The 26,236-nt window shown below is 45.6% G+C and overlaps 1 pseudogene; it reads left to right on the top strand.

Annotated features, from left to right (window-relative positions):
* Positions 1 to 26,236, top strand: part of LOC147731677 (uncharacterized) — a 94,504-nt pseudogene that overhangs the window by 23,720 nt on the left and 44,548 nt on the right.

The following is a 26,236-nucleotide window of genomic DNA, read 5'->3' as shown; positions in this document are numbered from 1 at the left end:
GCACAGCGCCCGCATGCTCATGACGAGCTGAGCTCGTCATGAGCTACGACGCTCCTGTGCTCATGACGAGCTCAGCTCGTCACAGGTGTATTGCCTCCCGTGGAACGCTCAGCACAGCGGGGAATTCTCCCCGCACCTGAGCGTTCCAGGGGCCATGACGAGCTGAGCTCGTCATGAGCACCGGAGCGCCGTGACTCATGACGAGCTCAGCTCGTCATGAGCATCCAAGAGGTTAAACCGGGAAATGCGTCAGAATGCTACGTCGCCCCAGGGGTGGCGTAGCGAAACGCAACGAGGATAAATGTTTTCGTTTCTCCTCGTTTTATTTCCTCTTTTAATGTGTGCTACATTCTGCAGCACGCATTGGAAGAAGAAATCACCTCAATTGTTTGCTTTTGTGCAGCCTGCACAAAAACAAACTCCCAACGATGCAGGCATCCTTGTACCATAGTGCAAGGGAGTCTGTGCCAGCGCATGGCAGCAGTTTGTGCTCCAGGGCAGGGAAGAGCACAGAGATGCAACATGTTTTTGTAAATATGTTGCATCCCTGTGCCTCGAAACTAACGCAGCGTAGCATAGTAAAATGACTTGCAGCACCACGCTTCATTAGTTTCTCGTAAGTAGGACCCTAAAATGGGTTCTAGCAGCAGCACCATGACTGGCACTAGCAGCAGCAAAACCACGCCCATCTCTAGTAAATCCAGCAGCGACACAATCCACCATATCCAGCATAACCACCAGCAATAGTATGTTAAGCACCACTATCCCCACCGCTACCAGCACTTTTAATACTCACACCACCACCTGCCACCAAATCAGCTCCATAGGCATCAGCAGCACACAAGCAGAACAGAAAAAAGCACAGAAATATTACTCATGTTATCACTACGATCATCAGCAACACCGGCAGTGCCACCGCCAGCATCTCCGCATCACAGCAGCACACCAGTAACCATCAGCACCACAACTGCCAACACAAGCAGCAGGCCAACACTTACTCCAACTCTACCACCACTAGCAGAAAGAGCAACAACAGGAGGCAGTCAAACGACAGACAGAGGCGCTCAACCTTGTTTTTTCACAAATGAAAAGCTTGAAAACCCTTTCTGTTGATTAACACCAGAGGTTGAACTAGGCGGGAACATCTGCAATCAGCGTCCCCATACTTTTTAATTACTAAAGCAAATCCATTCCTATACTTTCAAAAACAAAAAAAAGGTGATCACGAAGGGCACCAGAGTGCAGCAGGGGCAGGTCTTGAAACCCACGTGAAGCCTGGGCTCACCTGGGAACAAGGTGCCAGCACGTGGATCATGCCTTTTTAAACACGCTCTGCATCTTTTGCAGATTGATAAAAGAAGTGGTGGCAGTGCTTAATTTGTAAATTTTTAGGTCCAGGTGCTCAATTATTTTAGGAGGCCACACCCACTTCCTATGGCTCCACCCACTTCCCCCAGCTACACACACTTCCTCCACTGGCACCACCCACTTACTCTATTGAATCCACCCAAATCCTCAAATGGCACTTCTGAAAGTCAGATGTAATACCCAATCTGCATTTCAGCAAGGGAGTCTTCCTCAGGTAAGATTTTGATAGGAGGTTCCCCCTGTCCCTGAAAACATTTTGAAAAAAAAGAATGCAAAAGAGCATGTAAAGCACTATTTTGGAATAAATTGTCTAAAACGACTAATGCAGCTTCTGCAGCGCCACACAATGGTTAGGATTGACTTTACTAATTACCCAAATAAACCCTTTTGAATAAAATTAGGATAGTCAAAGACTGGGGAAAAACATAACTTTCAAACCTGTACCATACTGGTTGCATGTAGTGCTTTGATGGCAGTTCATAGCTCACTGTGCTGGGTTATAACTTATGAACTTGACAATAATAAAAGGATATATGTGAAAAAAACAGCATCCCACAGAGCAGTGTTAGTGGCTGTTGATAAACTCTACCGTGAACCTTATGCTTGATAGGAGTGTCTTCCAGGCTCTGGTGTGAAGGCTGTTTGGACTTTCTGAAGTCACTCATCTCGAACAGTCTCATTAGCAATTTCTCTACAGGTGAGGTTCATTCTCAGGTGTGGTATATACATTTTGCCTGATGCAAAGAATGTGTACTATGCAGGTTACAGAACAGTATTTCGTGTGCAATACCCTGGAGAGTTAGATCAGAATTTAGCACTATTGCAGATTGACTTGTGTTAAGAGGACAGGACACGCAATCTAGATTCCTGCCTCACTGCAAGGAGAGTAATTGTGCTGACATGCCAAGTATATCAAGGTGCTGTTAAAATAAAGACTACTTTAATAGAGAATGTGTGGTTTCCTTGCAAGGAGTGGATGGGGGAGAAGGCCATGTGGAGCTGCTGGCCAGTTAACTAATGTTGCGGAGCAACCAGCCCCAGCTCACCGAAGAACCATGTAACATACTTAGCTGCCATACATAGCTGCCAAGGTGTGAAATTTTCATAATTTCAGTGCAATTATTAGTGACATTTTAACGACTAAGAGTAACACTTTCTTGTGAGCAAAATCAAGCAAAGACGATGAGGGAAACATATCAGAAAGTACACCCATTTGAGCAATGACATGGCCTTTAGACCCTTGTGTTCAAACACACGCAGTTAAGCTAAACTAACCACATTATAACAAATATAAGCCCGTGTCAAACTTGTATGGCAAAAAGGGATGAGGCGGACAAGATATCACAAGGACCATGGCACGGTTAACATCTCAATGTAGAAATTCATGAGAGTGAGCAGGATTTCTTTACATAGGAAGAAGGACTCCTATGACACAAGATGTAAACAAATAATGCTGAATCGGTAGTAAGCAACATCTTAAAAATGACCATAGTTCTTTTACGCTCTAGGTACAGGACTGTAACAATCGTTTTTTATGAGTAGTACGTGGCTTCATGAGTCATTGAGCATAGTACTCTCCAGTACCGTTATGCACATTTCATGACATCTATTTAGACAGTCAACAAAAAGTAACATTATCACCAGAAGCCAGTATTTCCTTACAATAATCTGTACACACTTTAAATGTAAATATAAGAAAATAAAAAATATATATGTTTGAGCTGAATTAATGATCCTTGACTGATAAAGTACACAAAGACAGAAAAGCCATACTTAAAATAAATTCAGATGATTCATGCATTTCAATAGATCTGATTCAGACGGGAGACACCTGATTTTTTAAGCGAGAATTGCTTTATTTTGTCTGGCTCCCCCCTGAAATGTGGAAACGGTAATCTCAAATTACCATACACTAGATATGGATGCAGCCCACTGCTACTTTAATAGCATTCTGACATGGAACCCAAATCATCAGTACATCAAAACAGCTCCTCTTGCATGTATATTTTGCCAAGAGGCCAAATGCCAAAAGAAAACGAACAGCAATTGAGGAACAGCTGCTATACATACTTACAAGTGTCAGCTCCAGCCTGTGTCCCGCATGCTGGTGTTTAACGGTATTTGCATGCTGTAGATGGTCGAGAAGACGCTCTCTTTGAGCTCTGCAGCACTGCTGTAAATCCTTAGACCTGGATCCGGAGCTTCGTATCATTTCTCGAAGGGTCTGAGGCCAAGGAGGGAGGTGGTCAATCTGCGTGTATCCCGAGGGTCTGAGAGGAGCAGGGCTGCTATCCAGGCTCCTCTGAAACTGGCCAGGTGAATATTACCACTCAATCTGGCCAGGGTGCTGAAGAACGGCAATTTGCCTGGGAGGAAAAGGGTGCTGAGGCAGGCAGGCGGTTAAGGGCCTGCAGGAGTTTCCAAAACTCCGTGCCAGGGAGCATGACCTCTATTTCCAGATACCATGGACCAAAATAAGGGCCAACTTCCAAAACAAGTGCCAAAGCGCACTTCCTACCTTGGTTTAGCCAGGAGTCTGTGCGCTACTCAGGAGCCGGATATTGCGCTATTTCACAAACACGTGACATCGGGTGTGATCTGTAATTAAACAGCGGCCGTAGTCAGGACGGGGCCGTAACTCCTGAAGTCTCACGAGATGTTGCTGCGTATGATCCAAGGGGGTATTGTATTCTTTGTTTCCTGCATCAAGCTCTCCAAAATACAATGCGCAAAATAAGTTTGCCTGGAAGTGTTTGTGATAAACCTGTAATATATGTTTTTTTACGAATGTTACGTTCTAGCTGGGGATGACCTAACACTGCATGAAGAAAGCTGTATTACCGGTCCCGGAAAATAAGTGCCGGTGCTGAGCACTGGAAAGCTCCGGCACAAATTAAGCACTGAGTGGGTCTGCGTGGGGCTCTTATCACAGGGCCCATATCCATGGGAGCTCGCACTGTACTGGCTAGTAGAGTTTGTTTGCAAGCCCCTTAGTTCTAGATGAGGGTACATGTTTGACCATTGGCACTTTGATGCATCCAATTGGGCATGAAAGAGCATTGGTGCTATCCACCTCTACTTTACTCTATCTTTAATTTCCTTGAAGAACACGGTGTCTAAATTTATTCCAAAAACAGTGACTGCTTGTTTTCATGGGAAACCAGCTTAGACTGCCAGAAGTTCCCATTTCATACACTTTTCATTCAGGGATTTGCCGTTTTAATTTAGCTATTGGTTGGTGAACATTGAGTTTAGGCTCATGGCTCTTTCTAGCCTCATCACCCACTCTGACCTTGTCGCCCCCATTGTCTTCACCGTCCCTCCCACAACAACTAACTACAGTGTGCCTTACATCACAGTTTTCATACAGTTTTTTTCTTCACTTAAAACACTAAATGATACTGAATAGTCTGTGAGTTTCACATCTCAGTCATCAATTCTCTGATCCAATACAGACTTTACTAAACCAACTCAAGCTATCTGGCTGCAGACAGAAGAACCTGAAACTACTTTCATTAGTACAGATCACTACCACCCGGTTGATTATGAGGCTTTAAAGAGGAGTACTGATTTGAACAGTAGTGGATGATTAATTCAACAGTACTTAAGTCTTTGTATTGTTACCCTGTTAATAGAACATAATGTTCTGGGTTTTAAGTAATCTGACACAAAATCCTAACTTCACGTCTCACAAAAGGCATTTAGTAGTAGTACTAAAGTTAGGATTTTGTCTCAGATTACTTTTGTGAATCAGGCCCATAGTGTTTCTGGACACTACAGAGGTTTTGGAAACAAAAATACCACTAACTGTGACTATAGTCTTCAACCCAACGTCTATTGATGGTTCCAAAATTGAACTCAGTAACCTGCATGTAAAATATGGTAGTAGCAGGTATATCTCTGTCACTGCAGGTAAACTGTATGGGTACATACCAATTGCTTTAAGAGTTTAGACTAACCTCAGGAATTTTAAGGGTCTAGCTTTTTAACCAATATTTTATGTAAATTGCCATGTCTGATTCTTAGAGATCCACACTTGTTTTTGTGTGTTTGTCAGCTATCTCAATGTACCTAGCGTACCAAGCTCTGTGAACATGTGTGCTATATAAATATACAAGCAGGACACAACTGCCTAGAGTATCACCAAATACACCATCACTAGCAACACAGTAACAACACCCCAACCACCACTGCTAGTTGTAGCGACAGCCCCAATAATACCTTGAGCACCTCTAAAAGCAGTAACTTGATCATCACAAGTACTTCTGCCACCAACTTTAGCACCAACACCACTACTGCCACTAACAGCAACACAAAACTCTTTGGCATTACCACTATTAACAATTCAACAAACCCCACCACCATGTTCATTCACAAAAACACCACTACCAGCAGTACAACAACTTCTAGCATTATCACTAACAACACATCAACCACCAGCATCACCAGTGTTATCAACTCCAGGAACATTATCACCAACACCACAACTGCCATTAGCAGCAACACAAATACAAACTAAAAGAGAAACTTCCAAACTGTTTTTGTTACAAGATCACATATTTCTTGTAGGAGATTATTTTTTAATTGTGTACAGCAACAATTGGGGCTGACTTCAAATGTCCATGTTTTCTCACTAAGAGCTAGTTTAGAGGGTGAAGATAGTCAGTCACATTTTTTACAATTAAAAAATGGCTCCGAGAAAGGCATTTTGAAGTTTTTGTAAGGGTCCAATGACTTATGATGGAAACCCATAGACTAAGCTTCCCCAGTCGAATTGCTGTTGAACAAACACTTTTATAATCATTACCTTGTGAGAAGAAGAGAGCCAAGTCATAATGCATCGCAAAGTGAGGATCTGGAGAAAACATGCTTTTGTAGCATAGTTACCTCTTTTTCTAGGCTCTATTGTGTGTCAATCTGGACACAAATGTTTTGCCCGCTCTTTCGGAATTGGGACACATGCCCAGGTTTACAGGCCGTAATGAAAGATTCCCAAAGATTGATTTTGTTAAATACAGGTAAAATTTCTGGCTCTGTTGGATTTGTAGTGAATACGGCTGATAATCCTGCAATGGTGTCTGAGGGATTGTCTCTTGGATTGCTGACAATCTGAGGGCCATCTGCTTAAAAACAGACTTTACATTAAATAGTTTAAGTAATGAAGCCAGAGGTTGGATGTATAGGTTAAATAATAAAGGGGAGAGGTTGAACCTTGGGGCACACCTCAGTTTAGCGGAATTAAGGTGGAACTAAACTTATTTAACCACATTAGTTTAAATCTGTCAGAGACAAAGGATCCTAACCAGGAGTAGGCTTTATTTTTAATATGCAAAGTTCTGAGACAATGTAAGCGAACTTGATGGTCGACAGCATTTAAAGCATTGAATAAGTACAGGAGTATAACCACTCCTGAACAATCGCTGTTGACTATCATTCTCAGGTCGCTAATAGCACATATCATGACATGCTCCATAATGAAGCCATAATGGAAGCGAGCATTTGTTGCATATTAAATGAGTTTATGTTCAACAAAGATTGCAGTTGTTTGGTGGCAACTCTTTCCATTACCTTAGCCACATAAGAGAGATGGGCCTGTAATTCTTCAGGTCCTTAGGGTTTATATTTGTTTTCTTTACAATAGGTCTTATGACCGACTTTTTTAATGATAAGGAGCTAAACCCTTGACAAAAGAAGTATCTTAAGGGCACTAGAGTAGGCAACATTTTAAAGCTGGTTATTGGTTGCTGCGTCTATGTGCAGCTCATCACTAGTTTTCTTTATTTTATCTAAGAAACACTTTGAGAGGGAGTCAACTAATTCTTCTGTTGGCTTGATAACATTGGTAGCCAACCCATTATTGATAAGAGTATCAGCAATTTAGAAAAATCTTGCAAGTTGTTTTGGGTATGAAGAACCTAATTTCAATAAAATATTCTTTTTGTTTTCCTAACTTATTGGTGTATTTACACATTTGTTCGATGCACATGTCTTATACATTTTTGCCAATTTTTTCCAGGTTTTTAAATATTTTCTATCCCTCCTTAAGTGCTTCAGTGCACCAAATGTTGGCGAGGTATTTTGTTTTACCATTTAATTCTCTAGTCAAGCATGGCGTTTGGTTGACTCGTTTTGAGCCACGCAAAAAGATTGAAGAGTACCATTGTCATCCTGAACATCTTCTATTGAGGTAAATTACAATTTGTGACTATTTCTTTAGATGCTTTATCAAATTTCACAGGTGTTACAACTTTCCAATTGCAATGAATTATTACAGCCTGCTGATAAGCGTGGCTCAAATCCACTGGAGTGACTTACAGCACTCACCTATAATTACCTTATAGGAAGTCAGCCGGACAGTGGAGAAGTAAAAACAAAAGTCTTTATTAGGCCAAACAACACTCATATGAGAGGGCCCTGTCCGACCTCACTCCTAGGAGTGCGAACGAGAGGACTGACTCTCTGCATCACAGCAATACATTATAATGCAACACAGTAAATGGGGTACGCCCCTAATGGAAAACTACTGAGCCCCAGACCAGTGAACAATGCTCTCATACAGCAGGCATCTGCACCTGCGAGGGATACATTATTATCTCTGCTCAAGGCCAGGGAGCCAGCCTTCGGCGTCTCTGGGCATGAGAACATTGCAGATAACACGAGTTGTTAGTTTCGGCCACAGTGAGCCGAGAAACGAAAACTGCTGTCTTAGTATATTTCTGTATTCCTGCGGGAGGGGCATGAGCGAGCAGAGCCCGCAGGCACAGAGAGTTACACAAAATGGTGGCACACAGGCTAAGCTAAGAAATTAATATGGTCACACGTACATCCAAATATAAGTAATAGGTGAGTATATGAATTCAGCATAAGTGCGTTTACGTAAATGCATTAGTTAGTCATATGATGCTAACTCACACGTCATCATGGGGTAATTAGAGCATCGAAAAGTGAATTCTATCAGACCCTCCTTTTAGCATCATTGGCTAACTATAGCCTCATTTAATTGCCAAAGGTAGTGCCGACATACATTCTAGGGGCAGGCCTACATTACTTCATTCGAGAACATCTTCTGCAATAAACATTAACCAACTTGCATCAGCAGGAATTTCAGTAATCATAGAAGTGGTATATTGACCATGCAACTTCTTTTTCGGACGTATATTTGCAGCACACATTGAACAACATGGAGGGAGGCAATATATGCAAAGGCAGCACGAAAGAATTACACTCACTACTCCAACCAATCCCATCAGTATTTTCCAGCCCCAGGAAGAAAAGGCACCCCAGAGCCACCCTTGGAGAGACCATGTTCCATTATCTTGGTGCAGTTCAGTCGCTAATCTATGCAATTTTTGCACTGCCAAGTTAACAGTCGGGGCAGAGTCAGGGATATAAACGCAGCAAGATGTCCCGATGACGCGACAGGCCCCGCCCCTATCGGCTAGTATGACGTCAAGGACCATCCTATTCTGGATCGTAAATAATCTCATAGCCTGAACCTCAACAGAGATGTTGGTCGTAATGTCAGCCTCAACCAGAACCACCTTTTCCATTACCCTAGAAAGTCGTCTAATAGCTCTACTATTGAATATAGGACCCCAGAAAGGAAGCAGACCCTTAGAAAAATCAGTCCATTGCTGATACGAGGTATCTGTCTGATCAACGTCCTCTACTTGAAGTTCCCTCCTTTTACGCTGCTCTTGCGGCTGCTCTTGAGGACTGGGGAATCGTCGATGAGTTCTATGATAATCAGAGGGGGCCACATATACAGGAGGAATCAGATAAGCCAGGTAGCACACCCCACCCCAACCCTCTGGCAACCATAAGTATCCATTTTCACCGCATACAAAATATATACTGGGTGGGGCAATCAAAGAGGGGCTAACTGGCAGGCGCATTGCTGCAGTCACATTACAAGAGCTATTTCCAACCTTGATGGGACCCCTTCCCTCTATACAGAAAAACGGAGGGGGACCCACCACAGCAAGGGGTATCAAAGACTTGGAGCTGCTGTTATTCTTAGGGGGGTGCCTATAAGACAAAGTGGCATTCAATTTCATGAAACTATCCCTAAGTCTATCAGTATCATTAGGTGTCAAGAATCGGCCCAACTTTTTCTCACATGTCTCTATAAAAGTCTGGTCAAAACGTCCGTCAGTGTATATTCGTCCAAGGGAAGCTGAAGGCAAAGGGCGTACTCGCATCGTCATTGTCCACCCCCTATTTGGTAGTCGGGGTGTTAGGGAATCTGGCTGTTGGAAATATTTAACTAGACCTATAAGGGTGTACCATCCCACACAACTATTTACCGGAGTCAAAGGAAGAGCAAGGAATCTATCTTTCTTATAAGCAGCAGAGGGCAAGAGCCCACAAACCCAGCAATCTGTCATGTTGGTAGTGGCATGTGCATGATGCAAAGTCTTAATAAAAACATTATCTTTATAATTGGTACGTATCATTCGTTCGCCATATTCGACAGTTAACATATTGTGTTCCGGAACAGCAGTAGGTGTGGGTGCAAATGTATGAACGGGATAATGTTTATCTAGGAAAAACAATATTCCAAGAGTCACCAGAAGGGCAATTAAAAATATGACAACCACCACAATTTTTCCCTTTCGGGAAAGGGCCAACCAGGGGGAATCAGGCTCACGTCTCGGGGAAGCTGCAAAGGGCTGCTCCTCATCAGGAATTGGCCGCCCAAAGGGATACATTCTGTATACTTTTTCAACACCAAAAATCAAAAAAAATCAAACTATAAGTAATAAAAAAAATAGTCCCAGACAATCCTCAACCGGCCGGAGGAGTTCTTCAACCCTTAAAAAGGGATCTTCTTCCCTGTGTCCTTCAAAGCCTCACAGGCAGGCTTTTACCGTTCATACCTATTCCCACGTCGTTGGTCAGCACTTTGAAATAAGGGAAGCACTTAATTCGGGCCCCGCACCACTCTTTAGTCTCAAAGAACACAATCTTCGGCTAAACACCAGGGCTCTTACAAGTCCATCCCTACCACTAAATCTTCTTTTTCAGAATGTCCACTAAGCCCTTCTTCCAGTATTTAGTCCATCATTTTCCAGCACTGTACTTATTTTCTCCGGGGCCGGAAATTGTAGCGGGTGCTCCCTGGCACTTCGGGATCAGAAAACAAAGCAGGTGTATCAGTGGCAGATGCTGAACTTTCCGATATCTCTTTGCTAGCAACAAAAGGAGTGGTAGAGCTCACTGTATTTTCAATTCCGCTGTGCTCTTCTCCAATCAGTGAAGCATCCGAGAAAGGAACATATCTTGGAATACTTTCACACTCCTGGTCAGCGATGCCATCTTGTACCCATTGATCATAGGGCAACGGGAGCGGGACCCTCTTCACATGAGAGGCATGGGTCCACGCCTTTCTGCCGTCAATCCGCAGTGCTGTGCGCGTGGTGAGAAGCACTTGACGAGGCTCTGACCATCTCGGCTCCAAACAGGACTTCCGCTGGTATCGTCGCACCACGACCCAATCCCCTGGGTGGATGGTGTGTCCAGGCCCCTCCAGCAACGGCTTCAGAGTGTCTGCTACCTGCTGATGAATAGAACGAAGATCTTTAGTCAAAGCATACAGATAGTCTGTCAACAGAGGGTAAGGAACTTCTGAAAAGCATTTGGGTCGGGGCACTCCCCAGATATTGGCCGGGCGGCCAAATACCACCTCGTGCGGGGAGACGCCCATTTTTGCATTTACAGTGACTCTTGTGGAAAGCAAAGCTAAGGGAAGTGCATCTGGCCAACGGAGACCTGTACTTTCACATATTTTGGCCATTTTTAACTTGAGTGTGCCGTTAAACCGTTCCACCAGTCCTGCTGCCTGAGGATGCAAGGCTGAGTGGAACTTCTGGGTGATGTGTAGGCCCTTGCATATATTCTTCACTAATTCAGCATTAAAGGACGTGCCATTATCACTCCAGATCACCCTAGGTAATCCGAAGCGGGAGAAATACTCCTTTATCAACATTTTTGCAGTAGACATAGCCGTGCAGTCTTTCGTTGGGAACGCCTCCACCCACCTACTAAAGGCGCATACGACTACAAGGACGTACTTCAAGTTGTTGACTCTTTCCATTTCGATGTAATCCATCTGAATCACCTCGAAAGGGAAAGAGGGGGGTGCAAAATTTCCAGTTGGGACGGGGGTACCCTTTCCAGGATTGTGTCTCAAACACACCATACACTGACGAACCAAATTGGTGGCCATCTTAGAGATATTCTTATTGCTCCATACCGGGTCTAATAGCTTGCAAATGCCCTTCGCACTCACATGGGCAGGACCGTGTGCCATCGTCACTACTGGAAGGACATACGCATTCGGTAACATCCATCGTCTCTTATCTGTCACATCTGTCCAGCATTCATCCGCATCCAGTCGTCCCTGCCCATCCTTCCATGCTCTCAATTCCTCATCCGTCGCCTTGCCCTGTATGTTCTTGACACTCTGTACCGTGTCTGCGAACATGTGAATATCTGGGACCCATCGTGCTGGCCCTGCCACAAACATTCGTGGTAATTTTTCTCTAGCAGTCTCTTTTGCTGTCTCGTCGGCAAAAGCGTTGCCTCGCCCGACATCGTCCACTATTGTCTTGTGTGCGCTACATTTTATCACAGCCAATCTTTTGGGTAAAGTCAGTGCCGTTAGTAGTCGTAATATCAGTGGACCATGTTGGATGCGTTGTCCATGGGAGGTCAAGAATCCCCGTTCTGCCCAAAGTCGCCCATAATTATGAACCACGCCAAAGGCGTATTGGCTATCGGTGTAAATGTTAACATCCAACCCCTCACTCAACTCACATGCTCTCATTAAGGCGATAATCTCGGCAGCCTGGGCAGAATTGTAAGGTATTCTAGAAGTCTCTACCACCGTCTGTAATGTCGTTATTGCATATGCTGCTGTCGATGTCCCGTCTGGTAATTTAAAACAGGATCCATCAACATACAGTTCCCCGTCTGGTTCTTCCATGGGTCTGTCTGTCAGATCCACCCTCCCCTTTGTCTCCTCCTCAGTCCTATACAAGCAGTCATGTATGTCGTCATCATTTGTGTCAGTATCTGTGGGGATAGGTAACAAGGTGGCGGGGTTCAATGTGGCACACCTTTTAATTGTCACATGGGGTGCAAAAAGGGTCATCTCATAACCCGTCAGACGAGCGCTTGTTAAATGCTGCGTCTGTGTCCTGTTCAATAAAATGTCCACAGCATGCGGTACCATTACTGTGAGATCTGATCCCAGCACGAGCCCTGCCGATTGTCTTATAGAGACCGCAGCAGCCGCCGTGGCTCTCAGACAACTCGGCAGCGCTCTTGCCACATTGTCAAGCATTGCAGAGAAGTACGCACACGGTCTCTGCTTCCCCCCGAAACACTGAGTTAGGACAGACAACGCGCAACCTTCCGCCTCGTGCACGTAAAGAACAAAAGGCTTCTGGTAATCAGGTGTTCCAAGAACTGGCGCCGAACACAAAGACGTCTTTAGTAACTCAAAAGATTCCTGACATGCGGGGGTCCAGGGTAGGGGTTCGCGCACTTCTTTGGTAGTCAGATACAATAGGGGTTTTGTTAGTAATGCATAGTTAGGTATCCACTGACGACAATACGATGTTATGCCTAGGAACGCGCGCACCTCTCGCTGCGTGTTAGGTACCTGCATGTTAGTGATCGCTTTTATGCGCTCCGGCGTCAATCTCCTCCCCACTTTCGAAAGGAGGTGACCGAGGTAGGTGACCTCCGTTCGACAGTATTGAAATTTCGGAAGGGACACCTTATGCCCCCTCTTAGCCAAGTGGTGTAACAATTTTACAGTAGCATCCCGACAACCCTGCTCGTTGTCCGAAGCTATTAGGATATCATCCACGTACTGCAACATTACGTTGCCCGGTGGAAGTTCCAGATCATCCAATTGTGCCTTCAGGGCCTGACTGTATATACTAGGACTCTCAGTGTACACCTGAGGAATTCTCTTGAAGCGGAAGCTACGGCCAGCCAATGAGAATCCGAAAAGATACCTGCTATCCTCATGTACTGGAATACTGAAGAAAGCATTTTTCAAATCTAGGACAGAGAAATATTTGGCCGAAGGTGGAATCATTGTCAATATCGTAGTGATGTCCGAGACCACCGGGTACTGTGGCTCCACTACTCTGTTCACCTGGCGCAAATCAATCACGAATCTATAAACATCAGGAGTATTATCTGTTGCATCAGGTGACCGTCTTTTAAGTATAGGCAAAATAGGACTGTGACATATATTCGAATCAGTCTCTTCCACTACTCCAGACTGTATTAAATCTTGAATTATTTGTAACAAGGCCTTCTCACCCTCTCTAGGTATTTTGTATTGTGGAATTCTGGGCAATTTGGCTCCCACCTTCACTCTTATTGACACCGGGGCAATGTCCATTTCCCCACATCATTATCACTGACAGCCCACAAGCTGTCGGGTATGCCTCGAAACTCAGGTGGCAGCGGGTCGTCTTTTGAAAAGCACTGTAGTGGGCGGGCAACATTGGGGCCTAGAGTAAGGTACACGCCATCCGGAGAACAATAGATAGTGGCATGCAATCTTTTCAATAAATCTAAACCCAACAAATTTTCCCCACAATTTGATGTCAATAAGAACGGCGAGTCAACAGTAAAAGGACCAATCGTTAACGTGAGAGGTTTAGAAATGGGGCTAATTACCGGAGTTCCCGCGAAACCCACGGATATGTTATTCTTGCCAGACAGAGCCGCCCCTGGGACCCGAGAACGAGCCACTGAACTTTTCATTGCACCCGTATCCACTAGAAATTTCTGTTGAGACCCTAGTAAGTCGGCTTCGACATAAGGTCCCCTCTGATCAACTTCCATAAGTACTGGTCCCATGCTCTGTCCTACGCTGTCCTAGTTGTGGGAAAATCCTGTCAAATCATCAACTGAGTAATCATCGTTATAGTACTGGGCACCATCGCTCTGTAACTGCTGCCTATTGGTATTATTGTCAAAATAATTGCCACCCGGCCTTCTGGCTCCTTCCGATCGTGCCACCTGTCTTCCATTATCACCACCACCTCTTCCTCGTCCGCGCCCTACACCAGCGCTCGCCTGAAGCAGCGGGCAATCCCTCCACCAGTGCCCCTCCTGCTTGCACTTCGCGCACTGATTCGGTCCCAGCCTGTCTCTGTTCTCACCTCTGCCAAATCCACCTCCGCGGCTCAACCCCGCACCCCTTCCTCTGCCTCTCGCCACTTGCTGCAACAAAACCCTCGTCTTCAAATCTTTAGCCTTCTTCTCCTGCTTATCCTTGTTCTCATTTTCCCTGTGTTCGTAATATTGTGCCATGCTTAGTATTCCCGAAGGAGAGGACGTCGTCCACGTGCTCTCCGACGCTTGCAGCCTAGCTGATATTTCAGGCAATAAGTTTGTGACAAACCTGTTGACGAAGAGCCGTAACCCCCCATCCTGTGACACATCCTGCCCACTAAAATCCATAAACGTTTCCTCAAACCTCGTAAAGAAATCAGAGACCGCCTCATCTTTCTTCTGCTTGCAAGCCGTCAGCTTGTCCCAGTCTACCTTTTTCGGGGGAATGAGAGAGTGCATATATTTTATAATACGCCCTGGCAAAGCTAATATTTCAGCCTTCGGCTTCTCTCCTGGCTTACGCTCCTTGTCCCAATCCTGCAACTCCTGCCATGTACCACCCAGCTCCTCCGTATGATCCGTACCTTTCACCTGTCGCCACACATCAACCGGGACCAAAAGCCCGAAAAACAATTCAACATCAGCCAACGTCATCACAGTAGAAGACGCCGCTTCCGTAAGCTCTTTGTAGTAGGCGGTCGGATTCTTTCTAGAATCCGGCAGCTGAGCCTTCAATGACAACACCTCACTTCTCTTCCATGGCGTGTACACCCATTGCTCCTGAAAATGCGCATCAATCCTGTTCCTTGTAACAGCCTTCGTGACTGGGTCTAACAACTCGGGGACCTCAGGATGAAAAATAGGGTGCACCTCTCGCATTGGGTGGAGACCCGGGAAATGGGGTGTACCGGCAGAGGGTAATTCATTCCTGTATTGCAAAAGCGCGCGCAGACTACCCATCACTTCCTTGACCCCCGTGTTTGTTCTGTACGCTCCAGCCTGTATATCCCGCAAAACCGCCGGGGCCACACCTCCATATCCCTGCTCCCACACGGCATCTTTACTTTATCTCGAATCACAACTCAAATTCATTCACACACAAACATATAGACGAACCACGTACACATATACAAGATCTCCAAAACACGTGTTACCAACTGGGACAAGGCCCGTCGACCAAGTCCTGGGGAACCTGGACTCTACCGCAGACCGAACAGTACGCTAACTGTTCTGAGGACGGGGACCGGATCCGCCACCCGTGCGGCACTATGGATCGCTGCGCACTTTACCGCGGGAAACCCGGATCACACCTCCACTGAATCACCACAGTAGGAGTTCAGAGTAAGCGCGCCAGAGTCTACCCACAATGAGCCACGCCTTCACCACAGTACCATGCGGTCGGATCGCCACAAACAATTACCTCGAAATACGTCCCCAACCCCGTCAAGTCTGTCAGAGCACCAACTCGTACTCTGAGTTCCCCGGAGCACACTAGCCCCAGGAGCACACCGGCCCCTCAAACCATCGGAGACATTCTAGTCTCCCGGAACACTCCCGTTCCTGCAGCAATCACAGGTGGACCACTCACCTTCCGTATGCGGCACCGACCTCTACCGTTCTCCACCTCCGGCTGCCAGGACCAACACGGTCAGCTTCAAGTTCCGCCTTCTGGACCCCGGCGTAAGATCCGAACCGGGACCTCTCCCGATCAGCAGGGTGGGGCAGCGCTGCGAGAACCAAGCTCGGCATCAAATGGGATCCCGGGCCCACCGTGCCGACCAGCGGGTCCCCGGTCTTCTGCTACCCACTTACGGGTGAGAAAGATCCTTATCGCGGGGTCCCTATTCGGGCGCCATCTGATAAGCGTGGCTCAAATCCACTGGAGTGACTTACAGCACTCACCTATAATTACCTTATAGGAAGTCAGCCGGACAGTGGAGAAGTAAAAACAAAAGTCTTTATTAGGCCAAACAACACTCATATGAGAGGGCCCTGTCCGACCTCACTCCTAGGAGTGCGAACGAGAGGACTGACTCTCTGCATCACAGCAATACATTATAATGCAACACAGTAAATGGGGTACGCCCCTAATGGAAAACTACTGAGCCCCAGACCAGTGAACAATGCTCTCATACAGCAGGCATCTGCACCTGCGAGGGATACATTATTATCTCTGCTCAAGGCCAGGGAGCCAGCCTTCGGCGTCTCTGGGCATGAGAACATTGCAGATAACACGAGTTGTTAGTTTCGGCCACAGTGAGCCGAGAAACGAAAACTGCTGTCTTAGTATATTTCTGTATTCCTGCGGGAGGGGCATGAGCGAGCAGAGCCCGCAGGCACAGAGAGTTACACAAAATGGTGGCACACAGGCTAAGCTAAGAAATTAATATGGTCACACGTACATCCAAATATAAGTAATAGGTGAGTATATGAATTCAGCATAAGTGCGTTTACGTAAATGCATTAGTTAGTCATATGATGCTAACTCACACGTCATCATGGGGTAATTAGAGCATCGAAAAGTGAATTCTATCACTGCCACGCTTTAGTAGAGGCATTGTGCTCGTTGAAATATCAAACGTTCTCAAAGTTTATCGATTTAGCTCTGAAGAGGAGTGAAATTTAATCAGTTTTAACATAGTGAGCAGGAGGTCTAGTGGGTCACCAACCTAAAAAGTGTGGGTTTTTACTAATTAGGTTGTGCCTAAGAAAGTGCATTCAGACATGTGTAGCTGAAGGTACTAGTCAGGGTGTCAGCCTAGAGGGTAAAGCCCATAAAACGCGAATTTTTGGAAAACAGATGCAGCATGCTATGGCCTCTCTTCTTGCCTTTGGAGGTTATTAACTTCAGATTGTGAGGGGTAACAGCATAGAATGCAACCAAGACGAGAATAGTGTTTTAAATCAATGAAAATTATAAGCACCTTGTGCTCTGGTATTGGGAAAAGGTCAATTTTAATGAGTTGTGATAGATTACGCGTACTCTGCCTCCTTGTTTGTGCGGTCGCATCTAATGATCTTTTAATTAGCTGGTATTACTTCATCTAGAATCGGGTTGCAATTAGAAGAGAGGCACGTTTCAGTTAAAAAGCATATCAAGCTGTTCAATTGTAATTAGCGCCATGAATCAATATGCAGTTTTTATTAGCTGTGCATGTATTATGAAGACCTTCTTTCAATTTATTTTCGTGTGTAGCAGACAATCATTTAGGATTTAGGGAGGTAAAATATTTAGGGGCAGATTTACAAGAAAGTGACGCATATGTGTAGATGTGTCACTTTCCATGTGCCACCCTTAGAAACTCTTGCGCCACCATGGATGCGCCATATTTACGTTGCAGTACAAAAGAGGGTGGGCGCCATAAGTGTGGCAGGGTATGCTCAGACGTGAGTCCCTTGCTCACTTTGCCACGGGATTCAAGCAAGCCGGGCTGAAGACGGCTGGAATGCCAGAAAACGGTCCTCGGAAGCTTGTTTCCGGTCCAGGGAAGACATGGCTTGGCAGTTTGGGCTGGACTGTTCCCATGAGGCACAGGGTCAGACTGATTTGCATATAGCCATGTCTGAACTGGGGTGGCAGAGTGGGCTAAAGAACGGTGATGGATTAAACCCAGATCTTTTGACTGGGTGTGAGTGTTTGATTGATTCAGATGCTCCGTCCATCACCATCCCCTTTTGTACCGCTTTTTGCCGCCATAAGTGTGGCAGGGTATGCTCAGACGTGAGTCCCTTGCCCACTTTGCCACTGGAATCAAGCAAGCCGGGCTGAAGACGGCTGGAATGCCAGAAACCGGTCCTCGGAAGCTTGTTCCGGTCCAGGGAAGACATGGCTGACATTTGACATGGCTTGGCAGTTCGGGCTGGACTGTTCCCATGAGGCACAGGGTCAGACTGATTTGCATATAGCCATGTCTGAACTGGGGTGGCAGAGTGGGCTAAAGAACGGTGATGGATTAAACCCAGATCTTTTGACTGGGTGTGAGTGTTTGATTGATTCAGATGCTCCGTCCATCACCACCCCCTTTTGTACCGCTTTTGGCCGCCATAAGTGTGGCAGGGTATGCTCAGACGTGAGTCCCTTGCTCACTTTGCCACTGGATTCAAGCAAGCCGGGCTGAAGACGGCTGGAATGCTAGAAACCGGTCCTCGGAAGCTTGTTTCCGGTCCAGGGAAGACATGGCTTGGCAGTTCGGGCTGGACTGTTCCCATGAGGCACAGGGTCAGACTGATTTGCATATAGCCATATCTGAACTGGGGTGGCAGAGTGGGCTAAAGAACGGTGATGGATTAAACCCAGATCTTTTGACTGGGTGTGAGTGTTTGATTGATTCAGATGCTCCGTCCATCACCACCCCCTTTTGTACCGTATTTACGTTGCAGCACACCATAGCGCAAGGATTGACAGATGCGTCAGAAATTCTGACGCATCTGTTGGGGCAAAAGTCACACATTGCTGGAGTCGTGTCGCAAGCACGACACAATTGCAGCAATGCCAGGGGAGGCCTATTCCCAATACACTGTGCCACTCCTTACACCTGCTCCAAGCAGGCGTAGGGTTTTGACGCAGTGGCATCCTCAAAGTGGCACAGTTAAATCTTGTAGATTTCACTGCATCACTTCTACGAGACATGCATGTGTGGGAAAGCCCCGTCCCTGCATACATTATAACTGACACAGGGCTTTACAACGTGACTCATCTCCCTAGATGCATCACATTGTAAATTGGCTGCATTTTTTACGCCGCAGATGCGTCCTAAAAGGGACGCAACGGAGGCGCAAAAGTGTAGTTAGGGGCTTGTAAATCTGCCCCACAGAATCATATGGCACTTTGGGAGGTTGGAGCTCGGTTTTTTGGAATATCTGTTGGGCTAGGGCGAGAGATTGATATGTCATCCAGTTTATTTTTTAGTTTAGAGGGGTGTTTGTAAGGTGAATATCTTGATTAGTGAGCGTTTGCTTGGAGGTTTCGTTTAAATGGTAATGAGGAGACAAATTAAGAATTGCACAACAGTTTTTATTCTTACCTGAATCTAAATTGCAGAACTTCCATTATATATTATAAGGAAAGAGGGAGAGAACAGACAGAGACACCTGGCTCTGCCCAGCACCAGGCGTAAGTCAGGCAAAGATATATGAAAATTAATAATATTGTGAACTGGAATAAGCAGGCCCTTAAATAGAAATATAGAAGAGCATGTACTCACTATCCACAGACCCCACAGCTTTTCACGATTTTGCGATTCGCAACTTTATCACAATATTGGCCGACATGCATAAAAACTGCAATTACAGAATCTCCATGAAAATTACCCATTCTGTTACGTTATGTTCTGTGTTTTTTTATAAATGCTGCCTGAAAATTGGCTCTACACAATGCACATCATAAGTCATAACCTGCCTCTGCCTTCCCTTAATCCTGTTGCAGGACATCAATGTATTGTATGCCCTTGCTGTGCTAACTTATTTAGTTGCCATCCACCTGAAGACAAGCTCGGATCAAGGCAGGTTTTTTGGGCACAGAGACATGGCCTTTCCCCACCTCTGTCTCGCTTCTGGAGGAGTTGCTCCACGGAAGTCAGGATACCAAGCCCATCTCATTTTTGTTTTCTTGGCAGTCTGTCCCAGTGACACACCATGATGGCTGTGCAGCAAAAAACACAAACACCTATTTGGACTTATGTTCTATTTCTGGTCACCAAATGATGTGCTCTGAAAACGAACATTGCACCTGGTGGGCTTTAGGGGGACTCTTTACGAGCCAATGTGCATTGCGTTTGCACCACGCAACGCAATGGGGTTCATGCGTGACGCAAACATTAAGTGAGATTTATGAAAACACGCAAGGCCACTTTGTGTGGCCCTGAGTGGCTCTATAAATCTGAAGTAAAGCAACTCAGCACAAATCGCTGTGTTGGCTTATTCTGCACAAGGGAGTTGTTCCATCGGCATTTCATGGGTGTTACCACGCAACTCCCATGGTTTTTGATGCATTCCAGACATACCAGAACTGGAAAACCCGAGAATGTGTAAAAAAGATACACTTTCCCAGGAGAGGTGTAACAAGGAGAAATATCTTTATTTCCCCTAATTATTTCCTCTTTCTGCAGCACCCAGAAAGAGGAATATGCCTCTCAGTATTGTTTTTGGGCACAAGCAATCATGCATGCAACGCATCCACCCTTACATCATGGTGCAAGGATGGTGTTTGTGTTAGGCTGCCAAAACAGCACCAGTGCAGGGGGAGGGGCAGGAATGCACCGCATTCCCTTAAATACAGTGCATTCCTGCCCTATCCCTGTCTTGTAGTGCAGCGTGACTTGCTATACTGTACTTCATGACAAGTTCATAAATCTACCCCTAGGTTTTTATGTGAGGCATTGGATTGGCAGCACAACCAAGTACTGAACACAGAGTACCACCAGTGTATGTGGGTAAAAAAGACAAAGATCACCATGAAGTGCATTTTTTATGAACCCAATGTCAAATGTGTTAAGTTGCATCCCAGCACTTTTCTAGGCACACAAATGCAGATCCAAAGTTTCTACAGGGCCTAAACTAATATGTGACAAAGTCAGCTACTCATGGCTTTTAAAAAAATGATGATTTCAGGGTGTTACAATTGGCATCTTTTGGCATGCATTCTGACTTTCTCAGGCCTGCCAAGTATCATGCATCAGGAGTGACTCTAACGAATTTCAGTGTGGTGTTCCGCATCACCGCACTGAAATGCATTGTCACACATTTTTAAAGCCAGTCTGAAACTGGCTACGTGGCGATGCCAGCATGTGCCGCCGGCACTTGTGCATCTGTGCACCGGCTCTGCTGCTCCCACCACAGACTTGCCTGTAGCCTGCCAGCACTGCTGGCTCAGTAAGTAAATAGTTAAAGATCTTACAGTCTGGCCAGCTCTGGAGTCAGAGTGCTAGCTACAATGTAACAATCTGGTTCCCCTGCTGCCTGGCTGCATTTAATTTCCTGCCTGCAGTGCCGCCCGGTTTTCAGACACCACTGTGACTCACACTCTCAGACCCAGGACCTGCCCTCAGAGTGGTTGCTACTGACAGCTGTGGCACCATGGGGGGCCCCGGATTGGATGTGACCTCGTGCCTCGTCACGACCTGGAGAAAGAGAACGTGAGGTAAGGTCAGGTGGTAGGCATAGAAGCGGGGGGACTCAAGAGACGAGGAGTCCTTGTGGCAGTGCGCTGCCTGCCTGCTGTCTGCACAATAATTAAACCTGCGTTGGACCGACAAGAGGCGGCCAGCATAGAGTGACTTGACTAGTCACCTTGACTCTCTCATTGCCGCTGCAGCAATTTATCAGAGGCATGATCACCATCAACATCGTGGTGATCGCCGCGGCGGGCGCAAACTCAGTGCAGCCGGCCCGCCGGGTGGGGGACGAGCCAGTCAGCTGTGCTGTGCGGCCGCGGGTCCCAGTGCAGCTTACACCATGGCCGCCGGGCCGACCGGGATGCAGAGACACACAGCAGCAGTCTGTGAAGTTCATTAATAAAGTAATTGAACTTGCGAGAAGAATGTCTCCTGTGGGCATCAAGGATAGTCTGATCTGAAACGCCATATTATCGTTAAAGTTCATACATCTCTTCAAGGCACAAAATTTAAAATAAAGCCCATCTCTGGCTACATGTCAATGAAGAGTTCCAGCGAAGACTCCCTTGCCAGAGAGGCAGAAATAAAATTCACAGGATTTTTAGCAGAGCATAATGTACCCTTTGCTGCTGCTGATCATTTGGGCAATCTCATAAGAACATGTTTTGTTTCCCAGACTCTAAAATTGAGCAGGGTTATGATTGTGCGAGAACAAAAGCAACCTGTTTATTAAATGATGCCATTGCACCAGAGTTGTTGACTCACTTAGTGACTGGTATGACATCCTCATCTTTTAGTCTTTGTGTTGATGGTAGGAATGATCAAGGCATTGAAAAAATGAACCCCATAACTGTACGTATTTTTGATACGAAGCAGGGTTTGGTTTGCTGCAACTTTCTTGACATTTAAGCAAGGAAAGTGTAGCTAAAGGTATATTTACTGCAGTATCTAATGTTATGACAAACCATTCCGTTCCTTGGGGAAATTGTATTGGCTTTGGTGGGATGTATGTCGTTACAATGCATACTTTTACAACGCATACCTTTACAGCGCATTTTTTACACCGCAACATCCATTACAACGCATTCCATTACAACGCATGCCATTACAACGAATTCTTTGAAACTACCTTTACAACGCATTCCACTACAACGCATACTACATTTACAACGCATACCATTACAACGCATACCATTACATTGCATGTATGGTAAGTATTGGATAGTGTAGGGGTAAAAATTACTATTCTAACTCTAAGGGGTGTAACAGTAGGGTAAGTGTTGGATAGTGTAGGGGTAAAAATTACTATTCTAACTCCAGGGGGTGCAACAGTAGGGTAAGTGTTGGATAGTGTAGGTATGCATTGTAATGGTATGCGTTGTAATGACTGCGTTGTAATGACATGCATTGTAGTGGTATGTGTTGTAGTGACATGCGTTGTAATGGTTGCATTGTAATGGCATGCGTTGTAATGGATGTTGCTTTGTAAAAGTTTTGTTGTAAAGGTAGTGTGTTGTAAAAGTTGCGTTGTAAGTGTTGTTTCCCCTTTGGTGTAGATAGTGCCTCAGTGAATGTGGGAAGGCATAATTATGTCAAAAGTAGAGTACTCTCTTTGAATTCTAATGTGTATTTTATGGCCTGTTCGTGCCAAATAGCTGAAAATGCTGCATCCCATGCTTCTTCTGTCTTCTGTTCTAGCTTGAAACATTTTGATATAGAGGTATTGCTTGTAGATGTCTACTTCTGGTTTGACCAATCTTCAAAACATAAGAATGTGTATGTTGAATTCTGCCAATTTGTTGATTCTGATTACCGCTGGATGCTGAAATTTATTTCTGTGAGGTGGTTAGGAATGTCTGCATGTTTGGATAGACTGATTCTTCAGTTTACTGCTCTGCGTTCGTACTTCCTATCAATACCAGACAGTGGCAGAACTACCAAAGTCAGGTTAAGGAGACTTGTTCACAGTTTTGAGAACCCTATGACTGAGGTCTACTGTCTATTTCTTCAGGCTGTGTTACCTGTTTATGTTAATTTCAAACTTTTGCTTCAAAGGGAAGACCCAGTCATTCACCTCCTGTATGATGCTATGATCGAATTAATTGTTGTGCTCTTAAGAAGAGTGTTTCGTGTAGATGTCATTCAGTTGTTCAAGGGGAGCCCAGATGCCAGTTTGCCTGATTTAACATCAGAAGAATGCCAGATCCCAGATACAAGTCTGTATGTTGGCATCATTGCGCTGAGAAAGTTGGGAAACATGCTGAAAAGTGGGAACATTGAGCCAGGAACCCAGAAAGCATTCTATGAAGCAGGATGCAGCTTTCACCAGAATGGTGTAAAGTATGCTTTAAAAGTCCTTCCAGTTAATAACAATGTGCGTAAGCATGCACGGGTCTTTAACTTTTTCAAGAAACACAAACACAGTTTTGATAGTGTGCTGTTCTTAGTAGAACGGTTTGCAACCTACCTCAAGTTTGCAGAGCAGGACCTAGTTTGCTTAGAGCAAGAATTTGCAAAATACCAGGTCACTGACTTTCAGGACCTATCAAAAATGCAAGAGAAAGGGCTGCTATGAAAGTAAACTGTGGTACTGGTGAGGTTGTAGCTTACAGGGTGGATATCATTCCCTTGTCACAGAATTTACTATTGTTGGCACTCAGAGAAGCAAGTTTTCCCTTCTATCTAAAGTAGCCCAACGTATCTTTACATTGCCCCACAGCAATGCGGATGAAGAAAGGATGTTCTCAATGATAACCAAAAATAAAACCGAATTCCACCCCAGTTTATCACTTGATAGAACATTGTCTTCTATATTAATGTTTCAAATGAACAGGCCTCAAGGTGAAACATGTTACAAATATTCTCCATCTGAAAAAATAAAAAAGAAGGCAAAAACTGTGAGATGGGAGTACAACAAGTTGCATGGAAGCACATGTCAAAATATCAACTTATGTGTTATATTGGTTTCCGATATAAGTGCCCATGACCCTGATACAGGTTAGGGTGAGTAATGGGTTACTGTCAACCTCTGATACTTGACACTGATAATGATCTGACTGGACTGCTTGTGCTGGTCTTAGTGTTTTCTCTTATTTAGGTTTGTCAAGTTGTGCAGGTGGTGTGCTTGGTCTAGATATTATGTACATATGGACCTTAAAAGAATATTATTTATTTTATGCAAATGCAATCTGTTGCATCCAGTAAGTATTTTTGTATTAAACTGTGCATGTGTACACAGAACTTTAATAAAGTACTGCTACTGAAAGACTTGTTTAATATCATGATTATGCATTCATTTACAGTACAATCAGGTTACAGGAGGCAGCACTAGGGTTAGTGTCCTTCCATTTCTGGTGCTCTGCAGCAGTTTCAAGAAGTTCTTGGAGTTTCTTGTAGCTCAATGGCTGTAATTTCTGATATTTGGAGGTTTACCTCGTCTTCATTGCATGATTTCTGCTCCCGAGAAAGTGTCACTCATAGTCGTTGAAATGTCACTCATAATATCACTGAAATTATAAAAATGTCGCACATGGCACTCTGACACCTTGGCAGCTATGCACGTAGGCCCCACTTTCATGTGCCAAGGCCTCCGCTACACTGGTGATGAGGGTCCCCAAGGATCAGCATACCTTTGTGTCCCTGCCTGCCATGCTGGGTAGTGTGGACCTTTGCAGGATACTGCTGATCTATGCGGTGTCTCCCACTGTGACCAACCTGTGAACGGCTGTGGTCTGCTCCAGGTCTCACGGGGCATGCTTCCAACACGTCACGCTGAGGAGTTTTGGTGAATCATTGCCTGCCACCCTGGAGGGTGCTGCGTGTATCACAACTGGTGTTCCCGGTCTGGCCTGTCTGTTTGCCTGCATCCGGTGGCCTGTCTGCTTTGCCTTGCTGCCATGGGCCACCTGCCCCCTCCCTGTTTGGCAGGCCTTCCTCTATCTGTCAACACTCCGGTCCTCTTCCTCCAGGACGTGACGAGGCACGAGGTCAAATCCAATCCAGGACCCCCCACGGTGCCACAGCTGCCAGTAGCAACCACTCTGAGGGCAGGCCCAGCTCCCGGTTCTGAGAGTGTGAGTCACAGTGTTGTCTGAAAGCCGCGCGGCACCGTAGGCAGGAAATTAAATGCAGCCAGGCAGCAGGGAAGGCAGATTGTACATTGTAGCTAGCACTCAGACTGCAGAGCTGAGCACACTGTAAGATCTATAACTATTTACTTAATGAGCCAGCAATGCTGGAAGGCTCCAGACTGCTGGCAAGTCTGTGATGGGAGCAGCAGAGGCGGCGCACAGATGCACAGGTGCCGGCTGCGCGCGCTGGCACCGCCGCGTAGCCAGTTTCAGACTGGCATTAAAAATGCATGACAATGCATTTCAGTGCGGTGATGCGGAACACCACACTGAAATGCGTTAGAGTCACACCTGATGCGTAATATTTAGCAGGCCTGCATTTGGTGAGGCCTAAACAGTGCCTAGCACAAATAAAGCACACACACAGGATACTTGGTATGGACTGGAAGACCATGAGTGGTCCCCGCCCATTTCTTATATAGCCTCTCGCCACGACGGGCCAGAGGATGTATGTGGTATGGTTCCTGGGCAGCCGGACAA

Source organism: Lissotriton vulgaris, chromosome 2_1, assembly GCF_964263255.1.
Source record: "Lissotriton vulgaris chromosome 2_1, aLisVul1.2, whole genome shotgun sequence".
Lineage (NCBI taxonomy): Eukaryota > Metazoa > Chordata > Amphibia > Caudata > Salamandridae > Lissotriton > Lissotriton vulgaris.
Note: the sequence above shows the minus strand (reverse complement) of the source record. Positions and strands in the feature narration are given on the sequence as shown.